This window comes from Diadema antillarum, unplaced genomic scaffold, assembly GCF_040938485.1.
Source record: "Diadema antillarum isolate AM-2024a unplaced genomic scaffold, OU_Dant_1.0 scf00000004, whole genome shotgun sequence".
NCBI classification, from domain to species: domain Eukaryota; kingdom Metazoa; phylum Echinodermata; class Echinoidea; order Diadematoida; family Diadematidae; genus Diadema; species Diadema antillarum.
This window is the reverse complement of record NW_027270893.1, coordinates 759,544-785,666: the sequence shown is the minus strand read 5'-3', so window position 1 is coordinate 785,666 and position 26,123 is coordinate 759,544. Positions and strand designations below refer to the sequence as shown.

At 44.9% G+C, this 26,123-nt stretch overlaps 1 pseudogene; it reads left to right on the top strand.

Moving 5' to 3' along the window:
* The window catches only part of LOC139744146 (uncharacterized), a 105,331-nt pseudogene that overhangs the window by 78,194 nt on the left and 1,014 nt on the right, over window positions 1-26,123 (top strand).

Below are 26,123 nucleotides of genomic sequence, written 5' to 3'. Positions count from 1 at the left end.
AAGTTTTCTGTCGCATTAAGTGGCCAAGTTTTATACTTTAATATGTTGATTTTTCCCCACAGGTGGTGGTGTGAAAATTAAACATTTTATTTTTGAAAGGGTACCACGGGCATCTATGTGACTTTGTTTTTGTTGTTTTTGTTGTTGTTTTTAGATATTTTAAGAACAGGATAACTCTGAAAACTTTTGTATGCTGTGTGTCTCTTTATCCATTTGAATGTCACGTACAGATTAGTCGGCAGAGCTCAAGAATTCTTAGAATTGAGCTTTTAGATCAATGATGATGATAATAATAATAACAATGATGATAATAATAGTAATAACAATAATAATTATGATAATCATACTACTACTACTACTACTACTAATAATAATAATAACAATAATGATAATAATGAAGGTAACAATAATCTATTGCATTTACATGGAACTTTATGGGTGTTTCTAAAGTGCAAAGATAAACAGAAAAATGGGGGTAAAGACAGAGGGAGGGGGGGGGGTGGGAAGGGAGCATTGAGGTACCCCCGTTTTGTGGCGTACTGTGAAACTCATCACGCGCTGGTGGTTGGTGGACAGATAGGACCTGGGGAGATGAGGAAATATCAGTAAGAGGGTGAATCAGGTCTCTCTTGAAATTGTGGTGGGGGGAGGGGAGATGCAGACACAGATACAGACGCTTCACACTTGAAAAAAATAAAACAAACTGGTTTGTAAATGTATTTAGAAGCTTGCTTCGTGTTACATGAGATAGTCTGGTGTATGTGTGAGAGTAAATGTGTATCACGCCGCCCCCCTCTCCCCCAACCAACGAGTCATTTTTTTTTTTTTGAGTTGTGGCTGGCCACAATCAAGTTTTAGTTGAGTCTTGAGGTGCTTGTAGTTGTATGTGCATGTATGTGGTCTTACTCGTTTGACCTCAAAAACATGAATGATGAACTGTGCTTTTACACGCACAGAGAGTGCTTAATTTGAATGCTGAATTACAAACACAATTGTAATTATGATTTGAGTCATCGTTCGTTCACATGACTGAGGAAGGCTTCGCAGATTCTGTGGTTTTCTATTTTAGAGCAAGGAGAGGAGGTTTGGCTTCTTTCCAAAGTCCCATCTATCACTCATGAGCGTCGCTCTGTGAGTGGTTGAAAGGTCACTGTAATCTCCGCCCCAAAAACACCATTGGAGCTCAGTTACATTCATACGGTCGTTTTGTTGCTTAATTCTGTCGAAATGTGATTGGAAAACGCCTCTGGACCGTCATTTGAAACACAATTGGAATTACATTTCAAATCACCCTCCGCGATAACCAGTTTGCATTCACATGGCAAGAATGCTTAACTTGAAACATGATTCTAGTGATGCTTCATTGCAATCGTGTTTCAAATTAAGCAATCTTGGTAGGTGTGAAAGCTACGGAAGTGGTGTTCAGCTCGACCTCAGTATTAACTTCCATCATGATGCCATGTATGCATACCCATGATTATTTATGTACTCGGGCATGGATGTGTATCCAAGAATTTCTTGTTTGATTGACATGCAAAGAAGTTTGCAATGCAGCTGCTGGTTAATGGAAAGCCATTGACACTTCACATTATTTCAACGCGTCGTTAAACATGTTTAGAAATGCATTTCCGAGTCGCGATCTGCAATCAGATTCTTTTGAATGGCCAAGGCCCTTCAGCGACCGTGGCTATACAATACATCAAGTATCACCAGAGCTACCAAGTCTCATGCCTTCTGTGTGAAACTCACGCATTTAGGGTCTGTCTCACGATCTCACGCATGGCGCCCATTTTTCTCACGCATGGCGCTCATTTTTCTCACGCATTGGGTAAATTCTGCAACTTGGGCCAAAAATAAGGAGCATAGCTCAAAGGATTAAAGTGATAGTTGCAATTGAAGGTATATTTCCCTTTTGTCTTTCAAAATAAGTAAAAAATAGTCACTTATAAAGTATGCACCAGATCACATCATTAAGAGCTAATAATTAAAAAAAGCTCCCTACCATGGGAGGGGGGACACCCCCCTCGTTTGCGCGAGTGCTGAGACGCCGAGTCATGAAAATCTCACTCATAAAATTTTTTTGAACTTTGCATCTCTGAATCACGCATACACAGCAATAGAGAGGAGAGACAGATAGAGAAAGAGAGATGGCGAGAGAGAGAGAGAGAGAGAGAGAGAGAATACTGTATGTGAGAGAATATGAGTGACGTAGACAAAGGTAATGGGAGAGTTTGATAATAGATGTCATAGATCTGGGAGATAGGTACATGAACCTTGGGTGAAACGGGTAGAATGGTGGCTAGCTGCTAAGGTAATTAAACTCAAACTAATGGCATAATGTTTGCACATACACACAACCGTGCCCATATATATGTGTGTGTGCAAATGTAAATGTGTACTTGTGTAAATATATCATAATACATGTGTGTTTATATATTATGTACAGGCATATAATGTGTATGTTGATATTTCATGTACCAACATAAAATGTGTACATACATGTTTGTTTGTGTCTATATGACTGTCAGTGAAATGTAAACATAGTATCTATGCTCAAACACACATGCAGTTTTCTTTCATGTGCATAATCTGTCCCTATAAAGTGGCCCCCATCCTTATGAAACATTCAATTTGTCATTTGCTTTGTGATGTCATCAGTTTGTCATTAAGCAAGATGGCTCTCACACTCACAGATGGAGTTGTCAATCTTTGCACCTCAGATATTTACTGAGAGCGAGTAGGCCTTCAACACTTCTCTCTCTCCACAACTACCATTAAAGGGAACCCAAACCCAAAGGGCAATGTGGATTGAGTGAAAGCAGCAGCATTAGTAGAACACATCAGTGAAAGTTTGAGGAAAATCGGACAATCGATGCAAAAGTTTTTCATGAAAATTACACATTCCATCAACTTGATACTGACATATGTTAAGGGTAGCAATTATTCCCCCTGCTTTCTGAAAGCGGTTAGTCAAGTGCTCTTACATAATGCGAGAAAAGTGAAGTTTTGTTTCACTCAATCCACATTGCTCTTTTGGTTTGGGATCCCTTTAAAGATCCGGTAGCGGGGGGATCCATGGCCGGCCCAATTTATTCGCTGGCCATGGGGTGCATTATAAAGCCATGAATAGCACCGGTCAGCGAATAGTCGCATCGAAGTGTGTGTTCGTCGGTAACTGTCAACCGCTGTCAAGAATCTTCGGCTGTGTGTGTACTTACATAGCAATCAGTGACAAGGCTGTATGCAATTCATTACGAGGATTCTTGAATACTGTATATGCCGAATATTTCGTGAGGTTTTTATTTTCGCGAATTTTGTGAGTCAGATGCTATTCACGAAATTAAAAGACACGCGAAAATATTGACTCTGATCCCAGTGTGGATGTGACTTACGTGTGTACATTTCTCCATTCAGTACAAGACTCCACGATTGCGAATTTAACCACTCGCGAAATCGTCGGGAATTCCCGATTCGCGAAAATTTAGACTCGCGAAATATATGGCATATACAGTCTATCTGAATTTGGCCAGCCATGCCACTTCATTATATCCTTATGCTACAGGGTCTCAAAGTATTTCTCCCTACCATGTCCCAGGACGTGCCATTTATGTTCTCTCGCCTTTTCGTTGTCGTTGATACAGACTCGCGACCCCAGATTGACCCATCGAAGTTTGACATGGATGAGGCGGAGGCGGCCAACATGCTAATCTCGCTGGGCAGCTCGCGATCGGGAACACCCTGCATGCCCTGCTTCACCCCCATCCAGCACCACTCGGCGCCCCACTCGCCTCGCTCCGCCTCCAAGACTCCGTCGCCGGCGCACTTCGGCCACCGCAGCCAGACCACGTTTATGCCCATCTCGCAGGTCAGCACTGACCATTTCCTATCACTGCCATTAATGCCAAAATGCCCCCCAAACCCAATGAAATCACAACCTTTATAGTCACATGGTGGTTATTGTAGTCGAATGGTCAAGGGGTATTTCAATGAATGCATACACATATTTGCAGTTACAGTTTTATACTGAACCGAAAGGCATGTGCATTGAAGGGTATGGTCAAATGCTTCATGAAATGGTGCTCACGTATCTAGAGAAAAGTGGTAGGTAGCTACTACCACAGCATGCTGCCTGGTCGAAAGAACATCATGAAAACTAGTAGGTTACATACCATACCAATGTTTCTGGCTTATTTCAGTAATGCATTAGAACAAGCAGTCACAAAAGTTCAAGTTATCCATTAATAAGTTTTGTGCTCCAGACCACACAGAAATGAAGAAAAAGAGTAAAAGGGCACAATCTTTAAATCTTCATGTAGTCGGCTGTCTTCTTTTTTTTTTTTCATCTCCAGTAAATTTTGTGTCATATGATGATCACTACAACTGAATAAAGAAATTAGATGAAAGAATATTAAGGATAAAATGTAGGTGAACTGTTACAACAAGGCATAGGGTGTCTAGCCTTGGGGAAAAAAGAAGGGCTGTACATGTACTTATCATGTGACATTATTTCCTCACTAGATCCAGCATAGCTCTCACTCTGGCACTCCGAGTCGACAGGTCACTCCCATCTCTGGACGTTCCTCTGAAGTGACCTCCCCGAGGCTCCAGGCAGGCCACAGCGCCAGCTCCACGCCCACCGTGCAGGCGGGGCTCAACTTTGCCACACCCGTCAGCCCGCAGAAGCTCCAGATCCGCATCGGCATGGAGCACGCCAAGCGGGAGTACTCCCGGAGGACGGACAGCCAGGACTCCGGGGTGGAGCTCAGCAGCGGGAGCGGGAGTACGCCCAAGTCTCCCGTCTCCGCCCAGCTGGCCTCGGTCTCCCTGACCCCCGGCCAGCTGCCACAGCACATGATCTCGCCGGTCAGCATGGTCAAGCAGCAGGTGCGACAGGTGCCGGTGCACCAGCACGGCGAAAAGAGCCACTTCGAGTTTCCGCCGCCAGCCACCGACAAGCTCCGGGCGGCACTCCTGGCTCCCCCGCAGGGCATCTCTGGCAATGTCCACGTCCAGGAGACCCAGACCAGTCCCAGTGGTGAACAGCTTGAGAGGAATGCCAAGGGTGATGCACCAAAGGAGCCTCACTCCTCTGCGGAGGTGTACGTGCCACCAGCGGTGTCGGATGGCAGGAAAAGGCACGCCGAGCACGGGCGGGAGGTGCCCGCGAGGGGCGCAGCATCCAGGGAGAACGGGACTGGTCCCAGCCACGGCGGGCGTGTCGTACCCCAGGAGGAGCAGCAGGTGGGGCAGGCCCCGCTCACGCCGTCGGCGATGATACCGGTCGCTGCCAAGGGAACCAAGGAGGTTACCAAGGGGGAGAAGCCAGAAGGCACAGGTGAGAACTGGCTGCGGAGTGAAGGTCACCTCTTGCTTTTTTCTTTTCTGGGTGTGGCTGGGTGTGGCTGATAAACTTCTAGGAACACGTTACTGCAAGATATTCATGATGAACTCTCACATTGTCTCATTAAGTTCTCAATTCTCACATGCCATGCATAGGATAGGGCAAAGGCTTTCTTACCTTAAACAGGCAAGTTCCCAGTCATTGCCAAGAATTAGTTGTGCTTATCATATGGCCAAGGGGTTTAGTATGTTTGCAGTACCCAACCCATATTCATAATTTTCAAGGTAAATTGATTTGCAAGTCTCACCTATATACGAACAGCAAGTGGTTTCTTGAATTGAAAGATGAAATGGACAGATGGATATGCTGAGTTTAACCCATTGAGGATGAGCTGATATTGCTGTAATATGTACTTCCCATGGACACCTGCCCAAGTATTAAAATAATCCGGACTAGTCTTCCATGGGTGAATAAGTGACAGTGCATAAATCATTCCCCTACAAGTGCAGAGTTTTATTGCAAAACGAGCTAGCTCCATTCTTGTTAAGTTGAGATATTTGTGACTAAAGCTGCTGAAAAACAAACAAAATAATAAGAAAATACTGGATATTTTAAATCATAACTTCTGAAATATTCCTTGTTATGTCAGAAGTGAGGTATAATACGGGAAAGGTTTAATTTTGCTCTATCTGATGATGGACGTACTTTGAAATGTTTAAAAATGGCACTTGGCTCATTTTGCAGTAAAACTCATCCCCCTTTTGTTTTTCTCCCATTGTAGCTCAAGTGGTGGTGCCCCCGGGCCACGTGCCCGTCTTCTACTGGCACTCCTTGGTTCCCATCTTCAACATCAGCCACCCCTCCTCCTCGCCGACGCCTAGTGACGCCCAGGCCCTGCCCGCCAACCAGCACGCTGCGGCCGTTCAGCAGCAAGGTGATGCTCCACTGTGGGCATTTTAAAGGGGCATTCCAGACAATTTTCATAATTTCACGTCACGTAGTACATAAATCGACAGCTCCATGTATAAATTTGTGGAATTTATTGCAGTCCTTGATCAGAAAAACCAATACTCTAAAAATCTTTAATAAACAAATTACACTGAACAGTGTTGATGACATACAAGCCTCAAATATTTCAGAAATGTAGCAGTGTAATTCCATTACATTACAGTTTGCTTAACAAGTTCACCTTTGTGAAATCTATGCATGCCTTCTTCTTTTGTTCTGCTTCCTCGAGCCCCAACTCATGCATTCTTATGGTGAGGCTACCATGTCATCATCCTTGTTCATTGCAATTTGTTATAAATTTTGAAAACATTCTTATTCCTCATCCAGATCACTGTAAATTCTGAAACTGTGTACTTAATTCTATAACTAATTTTTAGTTGTTCAAATGTAGAAGTCTGAAAATCATCTGGAGGTCTCCTTTACTTTCTCATCCTGCTCCTAGTGATACTAGTTAAAGGTTCACATGGAGTTTCAAATCTTCAAAGTTTTAGACTTCAATATTGCTGAGTCTCCCTGATTCTGTGGGTGGCTCCCTGAAAACTTCAATATAACTTCATGTCTAGATAAGAGAATATAAAAGCCTCCCTCATTTGGAAATTGATTTGTGTTCAATTTGATGGATATGACATGCATATATCTACTCGAATGCTCTCTGAAACTGCGCTGATTTCATTGTATGAATGTTGGCAGTCCCACACTGTGTGGGATTAATGGTGAAAGCTTTTCCACAGAAACACAACATTTTTTGATTTTTTTTTTAGCTGGGTATGACAAAGCAACTGAATAATATATGAGTAAAAATACAGGTGCAAGTGACATTGAATTTATGTGCCAAATTTCTTACAATGATATGCAGAAATGGTTCTGTGTGGTGCATCTATGGCCATTCAGGGCTAAAGTAGGCATATTTAAGTCAAATTATTCAAACTGTCAAAGACTTAGCTGTAGGTGCATAGAAGCACACTGGCAATCATGCATATAAATGTAAAACTGACATTCATATTCCAAGAGTGTATGAAATTTAAGAGGGTGGAACACGAGCTATGCTGTAAAATGCAGCACAAATGAATGGGAAACATGCGCAGAACTAAAATCCATATCAAAACAACACCCTGTGGGGGACAGGATTCCCAGTTTTTCACACAGACATGAATATGCACTCCACCCCACCTATGTTCCCCTATGACTCTCTATGAGAGGTAACTTGACTTCTGTTCATTTTTTTCCCCACCACACCTCGTGACCCAGGTGACACGGCCAGGCTTCCGACGATGCGACAGATCCAGGGAGCCACGACCCTCGTGGGCAAACACGATGGACTCCTGCCAAAGCGGGAGGAGGCGTGAGTACCCTGGAGCATGTTGCCAAACACCTGGAGTGTTGGCTGAGGGGTGAAGGAGGGGGGGGGGGGGGGGGGGAGGTGGGAGGAAGGGGGAAGGGGGAGGGTAGAGGGGCAGGAAAACGAGAGGGTAAACCTGTGTGTGGTTTGTGTGCCAATTGGCACAGAAAAACTCCATAGCATCGTGCACACTGTCCAAAGTCCCTGGTACAGAAAGGGTTAAAGGAGATGAGCTGTGAGGTAGCTTGAGATAGCTTTCTATCCATGGCATATGTGCAGCACTGATTTTCTTGCGCGTTCAGTGGCAACAAATTATTCTGTCAATGTTTCTAGATTTGAGAGATGTACAATGTACAAGGGGGAAAACATTGTCAGCTATTTTGATTTCTGAAACGCTTCGTCTTCCATAGATTGTTTTTGTACTTTTTACTTCTACTTCAATTTGAGATAATTAGAGAAGTGTAAGTAAAAGCACTTTAATTCTTAATTCCGGTAATATAATTGTTATCCATCTATTGCGTATATCTTTGTTTGTTTATTGTCTGTATGTATGTATATATGTACGTACGTATGTATGTATGTATGTATGTATGTATCTTTTTATCTATCTGTCTTTATTTACACACTCACAGAATGTACTGTTTAAAGATACTTAATTTCATGCATCTATAAATGCAGAAACATATATGTTGCACTTGTGTACAAGTTGGCTGTATTGTGGAAGTGCAGTGTGTCAACAAAGATGTTAATTGAAGCTTCACCGACTTCATTCGGTTTCAGGCCAAGCGCATTTACTTTCCCACCGACGACGGGCAGCGTATCGCCCAGCAAGAGACGATCGCAGTCACTCAGCTCACTGCCCAAGGACGAGAAGGAGCCGAAAAGTCCACGCAAGGTGAGCGCCCTCAGTAGGTCATGTGCAGAGTTGAAGGGTCAAAGGTCTCACTGTCTGGAAAAGGGAAGAAAAGAATTCATAAGTTTTGCCATGTGATTTGTTGCATGTTGCTGTTGTGGCATTATGGCCATTTGTGTGTATCATCTTTATTGCTTACTTTCAGTTGGTACATGATCTTGTATGTGTATGAGTTTGTCTATGTTTCATTATTACCATCATTCTGTATGACGTGGTATTGCATTACCTTTTGATAGTAGTGATATTGCCTACTTATGTAATATGCAGGTCCACTTCGGTGGTCATGGCTCTTGAAAATATTATCATATAGGACGTATAAACATCAGAGAGTGGGTAGGAATATATCAAGCAAGCTAACAAGCAATCAAAAACAGAAACACAATTCTCCTTGACATATTATATTACAGTTATGTAATCTTTAATGTGAGAGAAACAAATAGTTTTCAGTTTCGATTTGAATGTTTCTGTTAATGAAAGTTGATGTAGTTGTATAGGTAGTCGATTCAAAGTTTTGGTCTGAGGAGTGAAAAAGCATGACACCCCCCAATCCATCCATGTGGAGCCTGTGGATACTGGGTTCCCATGGTTTGGACCAAGGAAAGCAGCTAAACCTAAACATGATCTGTGTCCCCCCCCCCCCCCCCCCCCCCACCTTTGCAGAGCCGGGACAAGGACCATGTGCGACGGCCGATGAACGCTTTCATGATCTTCAGCAAGCGGCATCGTGCCCTGGTCCACCAGCGGCACCCGAACCAGGACAATCGCACCGTTAGCAAGATCCTTGGGGAGTGGTGGTACGCCCTCAAACCGAAGGAGAAGCAGAAGTACCATGAGCTTGCTTTCCAGGTAGGAATGAATGAATGAATGGATGGGTGGGTGGATGGATGGATGGATGGATGAATGAATGGATGAATGGGTGGATGAGTAGATAGATGGATAAATGGATGAATGGATGGATGAATGAATGAATGAATGAATGAATGAATGAATGAATGGATGGATGGATGGATGGATGGATGGATGGATGGATGGATGGATGAATGAATGAATGGATTAATGGGTGGATGAGTAGATAGATGGGTAGATGGATTGAAGGTTGGATGGAAAGATGGTTAGATGGAAGGATTGATGAACAGATGGATGGAAGGATGGGTGGTTTGTTGGTTGGATGGAAGGATCGACGGATGGATGGTTACTCTAAAAGTGCATATTTTTGCACAATTTTTCACTTGGCTGGGCAAGAATAATTTTGCATGTTTTTGATTCTGTAGAATCAAGACACTAATTACTTGAACATATGGCAAGCAGAAGTATTTGCATGCTTATTTTTGTGTCAGTTTCTGGTAGTGCAAAACTCCTGAAAATGTCCACTTTTACAGCAATTGCATGGATAGAAGGATGGAATGTTGGCTGGATGGATGAATTGGAGGATGGATTGGTGGGTGGATGGATGGATGACCATTCACTTCCACTTCCGAGTTTGAATTTATGAGACAAAGTTAATGTTGGTGGCATGGTGATTTGTATCAAATTGACTGTTAAATGCGAAAAACAAAAACAAAAACAAAAACAAAACACCCCCCCCCCAAAAAAAAAACAAAAACTAACAAACACTAAAAACCCCCAAAACAGAAGATACAGATCTTATTCGAAGGAGAGACATGTTCTAATGATGATCCTGTGACTGTTTGTCCCACCCAGGTGAAGGAGGCCCACTTCAAGGCCCATCCAGACTGGAAGTGGTGCAGCCGAGAGCGAAAGAAGTCCTCCAGCAGCGGGGTCAACTCCGGCGGGTCTCACATGAACAGCCCCATGCCAAGCCCCGGCCCGCTGAGCAGCCCGGGGCCCCTGGCCAGCCCCGCCCGGGTGACCAGCCCACTCCAACTGATGTCGCCCACGCACATGATGAGCCCCCTGGCTAGCCCCAGTCACCTGACCAGTCCAAGTCACCTGACTAGCCCCAGTCACCTGACCAGCCCCAGTCACCTGACCAGCCCTGGCCCGCTCATCAGCCCTGGCCCCGCCCATCGGGGAAGCCCCAGTCGAATGATGAGCCCTGGCAGGGCAAGGAGCCCCATCCACGGGGAGGTGCACAAGGAGAAGCGGAGGCTGTTTGACACCGAGGCAGCAGAGTTGGCAGCCAGCCCCGCTTGGGAGCATGGTAAGAGGGAACGCCCTTTGGCCCGTGGAAAACATGCAGGAAACCTGCCAAGTTTCCCTGATTTCTGCATGAGGCTGTCGGAAAATCAACCTCCTCCTCGTGTCCTGATGAAAGATTTGGAATATCTCCCCGGCTTGAGACTCTACAGTGTGTATTGCTAATTTGGAATGTATTGAACACACTAGTCATCTCCCTGAAAGCTCTTTCCAAACTCCTTGCATTTTCACGAGTCAGTTTTTGGCAGCCATTGATTTAGGAAGTTGATTACTTCTGTAACACAAAGTCTTCTAGGAATCAGGTTGACCTCTTTCGACCCTGACTGTGTTTGTCCATCTTTCAATTCATGCAGTGCTCTGCATTTCACTTATCTGTTTACTCATGTCTTAAAGGGATGGTATAGTTTTGGTTGAGATAGAGCTTCAGGTTTCCAACTTTTCTCTTGTGTGAGATAATGAGAAACCTCTTATGAATTATGAAAGAGCATGTAATTCTCAGAGGGATTCAAAGTTTATAATCTCTGATGAAAGTTGGTTGTGAAATGGCTGAGATATCCAATACAAACCACACTTGTAAGGCCATTTGAAACGCTTTTTGAAATGCGATTCTCTCTCTCTGGAGTCAGATAAACACGGCCAAAGAATGGTGAGACAGAAACTTGATTACAAGATACGGCACTTAACCGAGTGAATGTGTTATCTGGAACCTGGTGGCTATAAAACAATCTGTTATCTCTTTGTCGTCTTTCCCCCAGCGAGCAAGGCGGAGTCTGAAAGGGCGCCCTCTGCAGCCAGCTGCTCGGACAAGGAAAGGGTGACCACCACCAATGTGAAACAGAGTCCTCTGACAGTGGAGAGGTCATTCCTACAGGTTAGTGTGTGATCAGTGGTTAAAGGTCCAGTTTACCTTTAGGAGCAGTGATTTAAAAAATGTCCAAGATATCACATTTGATGCATGTGTGTAGGTCTCTTGTATCACAAAACATCCTACCATATGAAATTTTTGCAATAAAGCCTAAAATATGACGAGATATCGGCATTTTCCTCAATAAACCATAACTGTATACGGTTTAGTCTGGAAGCATTCTTATTATAACTATTATTCACATTTTGTGTATTTAACAATACTTAACATCGATTATACGGATTCAAATTTTTACAGTGGTTGTTTCTATCCTTAACTCACATTTTAGAACTATTTTAAAGCACTAATGTTGGGTTTTTGTTTCATCTGCAAATGGTAAATTATGCCTTTAAATTCACAGTTTTCGTGTACAGTGCTGAGCAACGAAATGTGTGTGTTCATGTCACATTCATGTCGGGATCAGTGTTCATATATTTGCGTGCTTTTGAATTCGCGAATAGCACCCGACTTGCGAAATTTGTGAAAATGAAAAGCTTGTGAAATATTGGGCATATACGGTATTGGATTTGTGGGTGAATTCTTAGTTTCTGACACTTGTTTCGTGTGCGAAAAGTCATATACCTGGACAATAATGTAGCTACTGGTCATTTGGAAGAAAAATGATTACAGATTTGTCATAAAATTTATGTCAAAGCAAAAGCTTGGCATTTTCCCTGCAACTTTGCCCATTGGGTGTCTACTGCAACAGAAATCTATGTAAAAGTTTGATATGTTTGAGACACAGAGCATATTTTTCAAAGCATGCCTAAAGTGTATGTTACGGTCTCAGAATGATGTGGCACACGGGGGGTTTACACCGTGGCGCATAAAGAGTTAGAGGGAAACACCCTCCTTGAGCCTCATTCAAACTTTGTGAAAGCGAGATATATAGAGATGGAGGGAGAGGGGAGATGTTGTGGTAGGTAAAGGATTGTACCCCATTTTGCTGTGGGAGAGGCCAAATTTTCAATGCTTGAAGGGAAAATCCCCTGCTGGGGCCTCACCCCCACTCTTTTGATAGAGAGAGAGAGGGTGTGTGTGTGTGTGTGGGGAGGGGGGGGGGGGGGGAGGTGGAGGGACGCTAGTAGGGAAACCTCCAGAGCATTCTTTCTCATAAATAGCTAGAGGCTGGTCCCCACTTTTTTTGCGCCTTTTGCTGGTACTTGTTTGGTCTGGCAAGAAGAGAAATGAACATTAAAGGTTGTATGCGTATCCCTTTTGCAAAAGTCACAAAATTTTGCATGGTTAAAGAATAATGTCTCCCAACATCGCATATGAAATTTTAAGGTAACACACCTCAGAGAACTTAAGATAGAAAAGAAAAATTTATCCCATGTCACTCAAAAATGTGCTCCCCTTTTGTATGGAGATTAACAGAATTTTTTTTTTTTCTGGTCTGAAGGAATTCACTGGTTTTCACTGTATTATTTTCCTCTCCATCAAGAAGAAATTTCCCGTTTTATTTTGTTTTTCTGAAGTAAGGTCTAAATTACCTACTGCTACGATATACCAGCTTGTGAAAGAAATCTAATTCTCAGGGATGCTAAAGGGACACATGAGCTCTAAAAGAAGGGGAAAAAATAGAGATCTTGCAAAGAAAAATCTGTATTACATCTTCACCACCAGTAAATGTGACAAGACCTCCTCACCCTCTCACCGAACTTTACAATCCCCCATTTGTGATCTACCACACCCACTGCTACTTTTTTACTTTGGTGCTGTGGATATGCATATCACCAATAAAGTACCACCAGTAAAACTCTGTTTATTTTGATTGCTATTGAGGCTAAAGGAACAGAGAAGAAAAAAAAAAGGTGTTAAACTTGATCGAGGACAGCTTTTCTCTCTTCAACCCGTCCCAGAAATGGGTTCAATATGGGTAGACTTTAGTCATCATCTTCACTGTCATAGGTGGCATTATTGGTGCTCCTTTCCAGTGTTGTTGTTGTAGTTTATGTTGCCATTGTTTTTATGAGCATTGATTTTCTTGTTTGTTCTTTTTTTTAAATCATTGATCACAATCATTACTCAGCTTCCTCCTAAGAAGAGATCTTTGAGTCTGAGCCAGATGACCATCAGCAGTAACGCCGTTACCACGCCGACGCAGAAGCCCCCCGTGGCAGCCCCAAAGGTGGTACGTTGATCTCTCTGTTGCTCAGTCATATGTCAACATTTGTGTGTCTTTTGACCAACTTTGGATACCTCATCAAACTTAACTTCTATTACCTGTATTCTGCGATAAGAGGAGAGGGTACATGAGACAAATGAACAAAAACTCTTTGTATTTTATGATACATTTACAATGTATATTATGCATGGTAAGACACAGATTTGTCCCCACAAACCCAATGAAGACTACATTACTTTCGAATAGCGCAGTTCTCTACTGTGAAAGCGTCCATCCGATGGACGTACTGGATGCTCGATCACAAAGTTCATTTCAAACTACTGCAAACTTCACAAATACATTAGTTAAGGACACATGCATCAGTGCCCAGGTGAATTGCAGACAGCCTCTTAATGCTTTGCCATGATGGTGATACAGTTTGTACGCTGCATGCAATTTCGCTAGAAGTCATTTCTTCAAACAGTAGAATTACTTATCTTTCCCAGTTGTAGAAAAAGATATTGCTATTATTTGTAAAATATGTGAATTCATACTTGCTTCTTTTGTTTTTGTTCTTCTTTCTGGAAGTCATTTTTTTTTTCAAACAGTAAAATCACTTATCTTCCTCAGTTGTAGAAAAATATGTGTATGCTGCAATTATATGTAAAATATGTGAATTTATACTTGCTTCTTTTGCTATCCTCATGTCACCTCAAAATATCATTTTCCATTTTCTTGGGATGAAACAGTTCCTAGCAGACTGTAGTGATGACATACAGGTCATAACTCAACCCATTGTCTCTCAGATGTGGCAGTATGCTGTGCAGTAATGCATGGCACTCCAAGCCCCAGTAAGGAAGAGGTTATTCATATTAAACTCATCACTAGTGATAAAGTCTGACGTAAATTTCCCACCTGCACCCCTGTTTCCAACTCCCAACAGCAGACTCCAGTCTCGAGTCCCAGCAATGCCGCCTCCACCCCTCCCAAGACGAGAGCCCCCGAGGAGCCCAGCCCCAGCAGGACGGTCCCCTCCCTCACCCCTCTCAAACCCCTCAAGGACCCCCGGCCGCGCCTGGAATCCGAAGAGACCCTGAGCGACGACGAGCGCATGGTGATCGACGAGGAGGGTGACGATGCTGCCAATGGTGAGTCGCACCTGCCTTTGGCGTCGTCCTCTAAATCCTTTATTAATAGATTGTTGATATACTACCCTAATTTGATTCTAAAACCATATTCAATAATCCTTTGTGTGATTTATGTGCTAAAAAAAACCCCAACAACAACAACAACAAAACAACACTTACTGGGCCTTGCTCTATTCTTCAATTAGCACAGCAGACCTGATACTTTATAAGTGGAAATTTTGTGGTGTTGAGATTTTTGTATATTTTGTGTACATGAAACTAGCAGGAAAACAAAGGCATGGAAATTGTTGTATTTGCTCGTTGTATGTCATACTATTTTGAAATTGAATTCTGTGGAATTAAAAACATGCATTAATCATCTTACCTGGCCAGTTAACATGGGAACAAGCGAACATTTCCACTTTTACAGCAGTGTAAAATGTTTATGATATCCTCTCTGCTTGAGGTTCACAGGTATACAAATAGTGAGTTAAAGGGATCAAAATTTGATTTTTATTCATAATTTTGGGGATAGATTATCATAAGTTATAGAGATACTGTAGATAGGGTAAGAATGCGTCAGTACCAAATAGCTGCGTGCACTCCAATTCCACGAAGGAAGACTGGATAAAGTAATGATTGACTTTGCTGTTGTCATTTCAGCAGAGGGCGAAGGAAGCAGTGCCCAGCAGACACAGTGCATTGACCTGGAGTGTAAGGAGAACGTGGAGGACAGCGAGTCGGAGACGGAGTCTGAGAACGAGACTACGATTGAGAACAAGGCGTTTCCACAGCAGCGATTTTCGCCCATGAAGCAACTCCCACCACTCGACAAGCCGTATAGGCCCAAGCCGATCAAGCCGGACTCAAATTCCCCGATAAGGAATGAGCTTGGCGGTGGGGACCAGACGGATGGCGCTTCCTCGCGACCGGCGACGTCAAAGAGCACCTTCCAGCCGACAGGTGCGGTTTTCAAGGTGCACTCCCCTCGTGGGAGGTCGGACCCGGTAGGGAGCAAAGCCAAGGCATTCCACGAGTACCACCCTTGGAAGAAAGGGAGGGCAGAAGCTAGCCAGAGCGCATCGAAACCAGAGCCTGCGGGACAGGACAGGGCATCGCAGCGAGATGCCACCGATTCACAAGTCAAAGAAATTCAGGGTAATCCATATCAGGGAACAGACGAAGCAGGGACTAGCAGTGCCAAGGACCAAGGAGAACGGGTGGTGAGGACGGAGCGCCAGAGTGCCACGCCCAAGGAGGCGACGGTCAGGAACACTCATTCTGTCGGGCTGCCCACCACGGTGCGCATCGCACCCAGCCCCGGTGCCGTGATCGTCCCTGGGCACGTGACCATTGCCCCCAACAGGCCGTCCTCGACTCCGGCCAACCTGAACCAGTCGCTGCCAACGTCGGTGATCGTGGCGCCGCGGCCGACGGACGTCAACAGTAGTGTGCAAGGGGGCGCCAACCTCGCTACTCTTGTGCCGACCTCTTTGCCGGGTATCGTGAGTGGGTCGCCGGCGTTTCAGCGTGGTGCGGGCGTGGGTTTTGATGGTGGGGTGGTGCAAATTGGAAGGCCGAATCTACCAAATGTGACAATTGCATCGCCGAACACTCCCACAATGCCCAAAGCGGGTTTCCCCACCATCAAGCCCCTAACAAGTGTGATTGCTACTAATGCAGTCAATGTCAATGCCATTCAGGGAAAGATTCTAGCCACGCCGCCTCCAGTCGAGGTGACCAATGTGCAAGTGCCAACGACACCGACGGCAGTCCTGACAAACCTCGTCCTCAAGCAGAATGGAAGTGTGGTGCCGGTCCAAACGTACAATGTCGCCCAAAGCCCAGGCCTGACCCAGCTTCAGTACATACTTCCCTCGATCCCTGCGCAGATTAACACGGGGTCAAAGGTCACAGGAACCACCAACGTCCAGGTGGCCAATCCAGTGCAAGTCCAGAATGTGCAGATTGCTCCGCCACCAGCGCAGAACCAGGTGACTCTCAAGGCCGTGCCGCAGCAAAACCAGGTCACCCTGGTCACCAACCAGGCGCCCGGCGGTGCCACCCATTCGCTATCGGCGCCTCAGATCAACGCCGGTGCCCCGGGGTGCCGGCGTGCTGACGCCACAGTTCATCAACCATGGCAAGATTCAGACGGTGATACCGGTGATCACCACCCAGCCGCTGCCAGTGAGCGTTGGGCCGCATGTGGTGACACTACCCCAGCAGGTGGGGCCGGTGTCCAACCTGGTCAACCATTCTCCACAGCGAGTCTCCATTGGTGAGTTTCACCCTCTACATCTCTCTACCAGGAGTCCTCCTGTCTACTCGTCAGCTAGCCAATGTCTTATTGATAATTTGCATTATTCATTGTGGGTTTAATAATCACTGAAATGTTTGTCCAACATAACAGATATTTCTCACCATGAACCAAAATTTGCACCAAGCAGTGAACCATCCATTCATCATTTTATGTCTGGTAGATGGACACTCGCATTTTCAGTGACCCAAAAGAATCTGATGATTTATGAAGAATCTCCTGTACAGGAAATGATGAGTGTATTATACGGCTGTTGTTTGGGATCCTACCCTCACCATTATAACTGACAAGAATTTTGCAAGCCACCCAGTTATATGTTGTGTAGCGGAGAGTGATGTGTGACAGGCAGAATTGTGCTAAACAGCCTCGCAACTAAGTGTAGATTTGTTTCATTTGGTGTGAAGTGATGTATTGTGCAATTCAAGTAAACTCTAGTTGTAATGATGTAAAGTATTTTATACAGGCTTAAAGTTCCAGTTTTGCATCAACAGAGATTACTGAAAATGGTCCTGCCACACATAGACTGAGACCTGATCAAACTAATGATAACTTTCTCCCCCCCCCCCCCCACCTCTTTTGCGTTACTTCTCACCAACGGAACACAGGCACTGCTATCACATCTCAGCCGGTAAATATCATCACGCAGCCGTACAGCCCCGTGGTGACGGTCGCTGCCGCGCCCGGACTGACCAAGGCCACAGTTTCGAGCGGGTCGCTGAATCTGTCCAACACGGCGGTCCTGCCGTCACAGCAGCAGAGACTGGTCATTCCGCAAGGTCAAAGGTCAGTAGTCGGCCGTGGAATCGACGGGGTCCGAGCTATCAACTTCTTCCTAGCAGTATTGCCTGTATACTTGTCATGGGGTGCAATCAGTAAAACCCACCAGCAACTCTCAAAATGGTTGATATATATTGCACAGTGACCAAATTTTGATGGAAACATTCGATAAACTGCAGGGTTGATTCTTCAGTGAGGGCGCTATTCATTGTTTACTGCACCTTGTTTACGTACCAAAAATATAGAGTCCAAAGAAAAAAAGAAGAGCAACTTTGGACAAATGATCATAAATAGTCTAGTCATGAAACAGAATACATAAACAGACTTCCAAACTTTTTAATTGTGTATTCCAAGCTGTGAAGGACACCAGAAAAACTATGCTCATTAACAGCTATCAAAATGATGATTGTTTTGCAATTTGTTTGTGTATTAAATAAGCAATTGAAGATACTACAATGAACCAGGATATTCATGAATGTGTTGGGACATTGTTATCTTTTAATGGCATTGTATAGTTTTACCTTAGACCTACTTGTAATTTCAGGTTTCTAACTTTTTGGTGAGATAATGAGATACTTTTTATAAAAGAGCATGTAATTCCAAAAGGGATTCAATGTTTATTTGATGAAAATTGGTTTTGGAGGCGGGAAGACCAAACTACAGGTCCCCACCCTCATCCAGCAGGCCAACATCCTCCCTGCCAAGACGAGTAGCACTCCAGGTATATGATCTATCTCTCTTTTTCATTATGGATTTCATTCCTTGTGCTGTTTCTTGCCATTAATCTTGGATTTCTTTCTATTCATCTTGTCTGTTCACGTCACTTCCATCTTCCAGGAAAAACAATGAGGATGATTGAAGTGCTGTTGAAAATAGTGATTGTAACACTAACAAAAATGAAACTAGAGTGTTACGTAGGGTGGCCTAATGGATGTGATGCTGCTCTTACAGTGGGCCCTGCCATTATTATTACTCCAACTTTGGCATTTACTCTTTTTTTCCAGTCTTTTGCAGGATAAGAGTAAAGCAAGATTGGGCCTCATTTGGATTTTTTGTTTTTACTCTGCAGGATCAACAAAGATTCTTCCGGCAACGAAAGCCCCAACTGGCACTCAGAACCAAGTGACGGTGGCACCCAAACCCACAAAGACGGTTCCTCCCCTCCAACCGGTGGTCAACATCACCTCCCAGCCAAACTATTCCTCCCAAACTATTACTGGTATCGTCATGACAACGCCCGTCTCCTCCTCCTCCTCCTCCTCTGTCTCCAATTCTGCGACACCCAATCCCAGCGGGGCAGTCGCTGTCCCTCATTCGGGTTCCGCCCTCACCATGACGGCGTCCTCGGTGTCAGGGGTACCGGGTACCACCGTCATCCATTCCGGAATGACGCCACTCGCCTCCTCCTCTTCCTCCACCATCTCCAAGCCGGTGGTGATGCAGGGGACGACGATGGTCGGCCAGTCGATTCCAATCACCGTCTCCATCAAGCAGGGGGAGGCACCACCGCCAACCCGTGGAACCGGGAGTGGGATGGTGCATGCACCGGCAAGCACCATAGGTAGGTATTCCTCTCTGCTCAGGTGCACCGTCGGTGTGCCTGATGATTAATGCATAACAGCCATTTCAGGAATGACATCCAATAGCGCTATGACCAGTGAAGTTTATGAACACACACACTACTAACTTTGTGATCACATAAGATTTTTCTACCCTGAAATCGCCAACTGTCTGGATAGCTACACATCAGTGAAACGACATCACATTACGTTATATAGTGGAGAGTCCAGAGAGGTTTATTACCCATGTTCTAGTAATCAGTATGCTCAGATATGACAACACAGTTGTCATCTTGTTTGTTCTATGTCTACAAGTAAGGCACGGGGTTCACCTGTTTAACTGTAAATGTACTTTGAGTAGATTCCCTATGGGCTTGAGCCCAATGTAGGCAAGGTATTCATATCATGTCTGTGCATCTTCTTTGCCAACAGGCACTGGCACACATCAGCTCCACATTGACAACGTCTCGCCCCATACCAATGGCTCGCCCCGCCCCAAGAAGATCAAGGCCCCGCTGGCCACCATTCCCATCGTCACGACGTTGCCTCCCCACAGTCCCGCCAACCTCAATGGCTCGCGCACCACCACCAGCGCCATGCAACCGGCTGCGTCCAACGGTGCCGTATTCACCGCAGGCGGCTCCCCGGGGGCAGGGTTTGCCAGCTACAAGGCCATGCCCAAGCTGGCCCCGATACAGACCCCGCAGAGTGAGCGACTAGCTGCGAAGAAGTTGGGGAGCAGTGCGGGAAAGGACTCCGACGCGTCGGGACGAGAGTCCACGAGATTCCCTTCCACCATGGCATCCTCTCAGGACTCGAGTGATGCGCCGAGAAGCCATGAGGAAGAAGTATCATCTCAGCGAGTTGAATCGCGTGCCAGTGAGAGCAGCAGCAAAGGAAGTCCGGATGTGAACAGGGACAGCCCAGACAGTAGACAAGGTGCCTGCACGAGGACCACCCGTTCGCAATCGAACTTTGATTCCCGGGATAAGAACGATGAGGCAGCAGGTGGGAAGGACTTTGTGAGTAACATGGATGAAGACAGGCCGGGGACAGACGAATCAGACATCAGTACTAGACAGGTGCAGGGAGGGCCCAGCCAGGACGCGGAAGATTCCGGAGGTCAGGATGGGTCAAAGGGCAAGCCACAAAGGTCATGCAAGGGCAAGCTGTACCGGAAGATTATGGAGGAGGAGTACAATCGGAGTGGAAAGACTCCCAAGAGGGAGACCAGGGTGAGAAATTGCCCCCCTTTGCATCCAGTTCAAGGATTAACTCATAAAGTGGGGTCAGCTGATGGTTGCAAGATTAGTAAAGTTTGATGTAGCCTTGCCAATGAGGATAGAACAAAGTATTCATAAACTGATTGACGTATTACTCACCATCTTTACAAATCATTCAAAATGGTATAGGTACATGCTTTAAAATTAATTATGTCAAGTACCCATTCAAGCAAAGTGACTGCTGCTCTCATTTGTATGCATTTTACAAACTAAGATAACCCAAAGTACTTTTCTTCTTTCAAATATAGACGTTACCCTCATGCGAACCATTTTCTGTTTATTTTTCTGTTTTTCCCAGTCAGAGCTTGAGAACTTTTATGTGAGATTCAGTGTAATCCCCAATACAGGTTTATCCAGATTTCAAATGTTGTTCTTTCTTTTTTTGTGTGTGTAATTCAGTCGAGCAGCAGAGCTGCGATGGGGTCCGAGAACGATGGAGTTGACCCGCATCCGGACGGTGCGTCCCCCTCCCCGGTTGCTGTGGCGGAGCAAGAGACCAAGGAGGTTGAGAAGGGCGTGTCAAGAGAGAGAGAAGAGAAGGAGGGTCCCACCCACTCCACGAGGGGGCTGTCGCCAACAGTGACTCCAAGTAGCAGAGGTGCGTTGATGCTTCCTTCGTTTTTTGATTTTTTTTCCCCTGGGTTCTGTTGCGCAAGAAAAATGCAATAAAACTTGCGTCAGAAAATCAAACATAGATCACGTATCAGCCAATCACAACTGAGTGTTCACAGACTTGTGTTTGATTTTCTGACTTAGTTTGATCTCAGCTTGTATGCAACAGGGCCTTGATGAGATAATTCTTTACTTTGGGTACAAAAAAAAACAAATATAGTACTTACTATACAAAATAAAACAAAAACAACTACTTGTCACAACAAAAGCAACAAAAAAGTGTAAACTTCTGCATTTTTGCTAATCACAATTTCTCAGTGAAAAACTAGGACAGATTTCAATCCAAATATCTTAATGAATGTGTAAACTCACATGTATATTCTCGGCTGTACACATTTAACAAAGCTATGAAAATGATGAAATAATTGTGTGCATTTCAAACATTTCAGAGGCACTTAAAGAAATGATGCATTACAAAATGGTCATATGGTGCAATATTTACCTACTCTGTGCTATTGACAAAATGCAGAATATGATTCCTAGACTGCATTGGTTGGCATCACATGATTATAACTATGAGTTGTTGACTGCCCTGTGGTAGTACTGACTCGTCAATCGTAATTTGTAACGCTAATTTTGATCAAAATGTCAATGCAGAGAGTGCGCAGAGTCGGACCTCGCCCGAAGACTCCGGTGCGCCCGCGACCCACCGAGTGGCTGAGCCTGATCCAGGCGGCAGCATCCACGCCCAAGAGAACGGTGGCCTGCACAAGGCAACGGCAGCAGCAGGAGTATCGGCAGCAGCGGCAAGTGAGGGCGCCCTTCCCGCGCCATCCACAGGGGAAATGTCGCAGGTGCCTCCGTCCACCCCGGGGAAGGAGTCAAAGCAGAATATCCTGAAGAGAAAGATTGACGACGGAATGGAAAGGTGAGTGAGCCGATTTGCGAGAGACTTCCCCTCTCTAGTCAAAGATGTTTCAGAGCTGCCGGTTCTCCTTGGAGTCTCTCTGACAACTTCTATATCTCACCATGTCCAAATAAGAGAATCTAAAATCTCCCTGATGCTGAAAATGTTTTTGCTCATCGAAATACATGTATTCTGCGAGTATCTCCCAGGTTTGCTCTGCAGAGTCGCCCTGGTTTCAATAGGTAAATGTTGGGAGCCCTGTAGTTATGATATAATAAGTTCATTTTACACCTACTTTATGTCCAGTATAGTATTGAGCGCAGAACTAGCTTTGTCTGTCAAGTTTTTTTCCTGATGGTCTACAGGTTTCGGAAACATGGCTCGTGCAATGCTGTTTATCATGCTGTCTCTTTTGTTTAGAAGCAAAGTACTGTTTGTTGGCTACAGTGTAAGATACAAAATGAGAAAGAAGAAGATGTGTGCATATCATTGTCCACCAGATATTTCTTATTGCATCAGGTCCATTTTTAAGCAGTATAGAGGCAAAATATGTAAATATTGCCACATTTACTCGAAGCATTGATGATCATGCAAGCGGCTCTGTAAATACAATGTAACGGCAACGTTTTCAAGGCACATTATTGGACTGCTCTAACAGCAGAGACAATATCACAGCAATGTTTTCAAGGCATATTACTTTTGACTGCTCAAACGGAAAATTGCAAAGCAGTCACTGCAAGTAGGTGCTGAACTAGTTTTACTGAAGGGTCATCCTACAAGCATTTCAAGTGATCTCAGCTAGTCCTCACCCATCCATCTGTCCATCCCCTTGCAGGGTTCTGGAGGAGGTGAACTTTGAGGACAAGTTTCGTCAGCTTCCTGAGTACCATCCAGAGGAGCACACCAACGAGAGGAATGTGATCCCTCTCACCCCTGAGGCCATCGTCAGCAGCTACAGGCGCAAGCGGAAGGGATCCACAAGTGAGTAGCTACCATTTGTGCCCCTCCCCCTTGCAGCCCCGCCCATCCCTAATCTGCCCCACCCAATCCCTGTCCCCACCCACTCATATACCCGGGCTCCACCCATCCCCTGCACTGCCCATCCCCCTGCCGGAATCCACAAGCGAGTGGCCTCCAATTGTGCCCCTTCCCCCCCCCCCCCCCCACCCGCAGCCCAGCCAATCCATAATCTGCCCCACACAATCCCTGTCCCCACCCAACCCATATACCCAGGCTCTGCCCAAACCCGAAGCTCCACCCTTCCCCTGACTGCTCCAATCTACGGCAGAATACGCCATACTTACCTATACCATATCGCTATTCCTGTCCCTACCTGCTTTAAAATCGGCTGCCCCACCCATCTCTGGCTCTGCCCATCCCCCTGCTCTGCCCATTCCCCTACCGCACATATCCCCACAGGCCCTCTTACACTACAACATCACCACCAACACCACCACTACCTATACCTCGCCGGTCTCCTATGTCAACTCAAGTGACAGGGCATCAGCAACTGGCATCCCTCTTCTCCTCCTTCCCTTCTCTTGCATCTTTTTTTATTTCAACCTGCTCTCTCTGTTTCATCTGAATGAATGAACAGTATCATATGCCACCTTGAGCTGTTTGTAATTTGTTAGGCCAGTTGAGGTATTTATTTTGTTATGCCCTCTTGCTACTAATGGTCCAGTTGTTATTGAACAATGCTGGGTATACACGGTGTAGATAATGTTGTTATCAATGATGTGAAATGCATGAGTACCCTGTTGCAAGTAGATATTCAATTTCTCTTTGAAATGGTGCTATTATTTTACTGCATCTTCTGCCAAAAAACCAACAACAAACAAACAAACACAAAACACACACACACACACACACACAAAATAACCCAACAACAAAAAACAGAAACCAACATCTTTTTAGGTATACATGTATATTCAAGCTCACCTTGATAATACTTTTAGCTGCAGTAGCCACACACTCTTGTGCATTGACAGATTCTCATTATCCTCCTGTGATTATTCCCAGGCAAGAGCGAGTGCGAGAGCGACAACGATCCCACGTCGCCGTGCAAGCTGAAGTCGCCCCACCGCCGTAGCTCCAGCAGCTCGGAACCTAGCACCCCCGGCAAGAGGGTCATCGGTGACGACTCAGTCTTCAAGTTCAGTGACAAGGCGAGCGCGGAGGCCCTGAGCGGAACGATGAGAGGTGAGGGACGGGACAACAAACAAATTGATGATTTGTGGGGGAGAGGGTCAAGATTTGGCAGCAATTTTTACCTCCACCAAGGGAGGAGGTTATGTTTTCATTGGTGTTGGTTTGTTTGTTTCTTTGTTTGTTTGTTTGTCTGTTTGAAAAATAACCCCAAAAGTTGTGTAACAGATTTGGATAAAAACTTACAGGAAAGGTTGAGAATGAGACAAGTAACAGATGATTAGATTCTGGTAGTGATCTGGGAATTTTATGGATTTCATGGAGGATTTTTAAAAATATTTTGGAAGGTAGGGTCAATGAGCTTAGGAGTTTAAGTAGCAGATTTCTTTTAGGTTTGCATATACGCGCACTAAAGTGTGTGCTCTAGTTTCTGCTAGGGCGAGGCGCGCCATGCAGCTGGAAGTTGATGACGTAAGTAAAGGCTTCTACTTTGGGAAATCGGCTGATTTTCAGCATGCATATGTATGGTGGAAATCACTGGTCTCTATGGAAGAACAAGATCAGTGGTGGAAATGAGCTGCTTGGCGGAGGTATACGCTCTCAGAGTGCTTCTATAGTTTTCTTTTTCTTTTTTCTTTTTCCTCGTCATCCTAAATCATGCGGAGAGAGATGAGTGCTTGAGAAGTATGATATAGTTATTCTAAGAGTGGGATGAAATGTGCTTAATGTTCTGTGTGTATATATATACACACACACACAGCATATATATGTTTATATATTTCTCTCTTCCTGAATATATTCCTCTTTGCTCATCTCCAGATGACCTAGATGACTATGAGAGTGAGCTGGACCGCTCCACCACTTCCTCCTCCATCTCCACCCTCCGCCGCATCCTGGACCAGAGGCGGATACTGGTCATGGAGCTCTTCAAGACCAATGGCTACTTCCCCTCGGGTAGGTCACCCAGCGGGCTGGACATTTGATCGGTTACCCAGCCAACAAACTCAAGTTAATGAATTTTTGCATCACAGTGGTTATCACAACTGATTGACAAACTGCCCTACATCAACGTAAATAAGCACTATTTGTTCAGTGTTTTACTAGTGGCTATGATAAAAAAAAGAATCAGGAGATTGCTATCGTGCCTTCTACTAAAACACCTTTTTTTTTTTTTGTTAAGACCATTTTTTTTAGAATGTTGTAAACTATTGATGTAATATAACTAATTATTATTTGTGTAAGGAATTTTAGCTGTGCTAAATCGGTGATTTTCATGTGCAATATTAGAGCATGTTCAATGAATCACTGGGCTACTGGGCCACTGGGCCATTGGGCCACCGGGCCACCTCTAATGTTGAACCCTGGCTTACCAAATGGTTATTTTATTCTCTGGTTTAACCCAAAGTTTGTTTTTCGCTTGTCTCCCACTTTCTGTTTCCTTGCAGCGGCAGCGACAGCAGCCTTCCAGACCAAGCACCAGGACATGTTCCCCTCCAAGAACTGTCTGCAGCTAAAGATCCGCGAGGTGCGGCAGAAGATCATGCAGCAGTCTCACGAGGAAGAAGGGGTGGAGGGCGAGGGCTCCGCATCAGGTACGCAATGGGGTCGCCGACGATAAAAG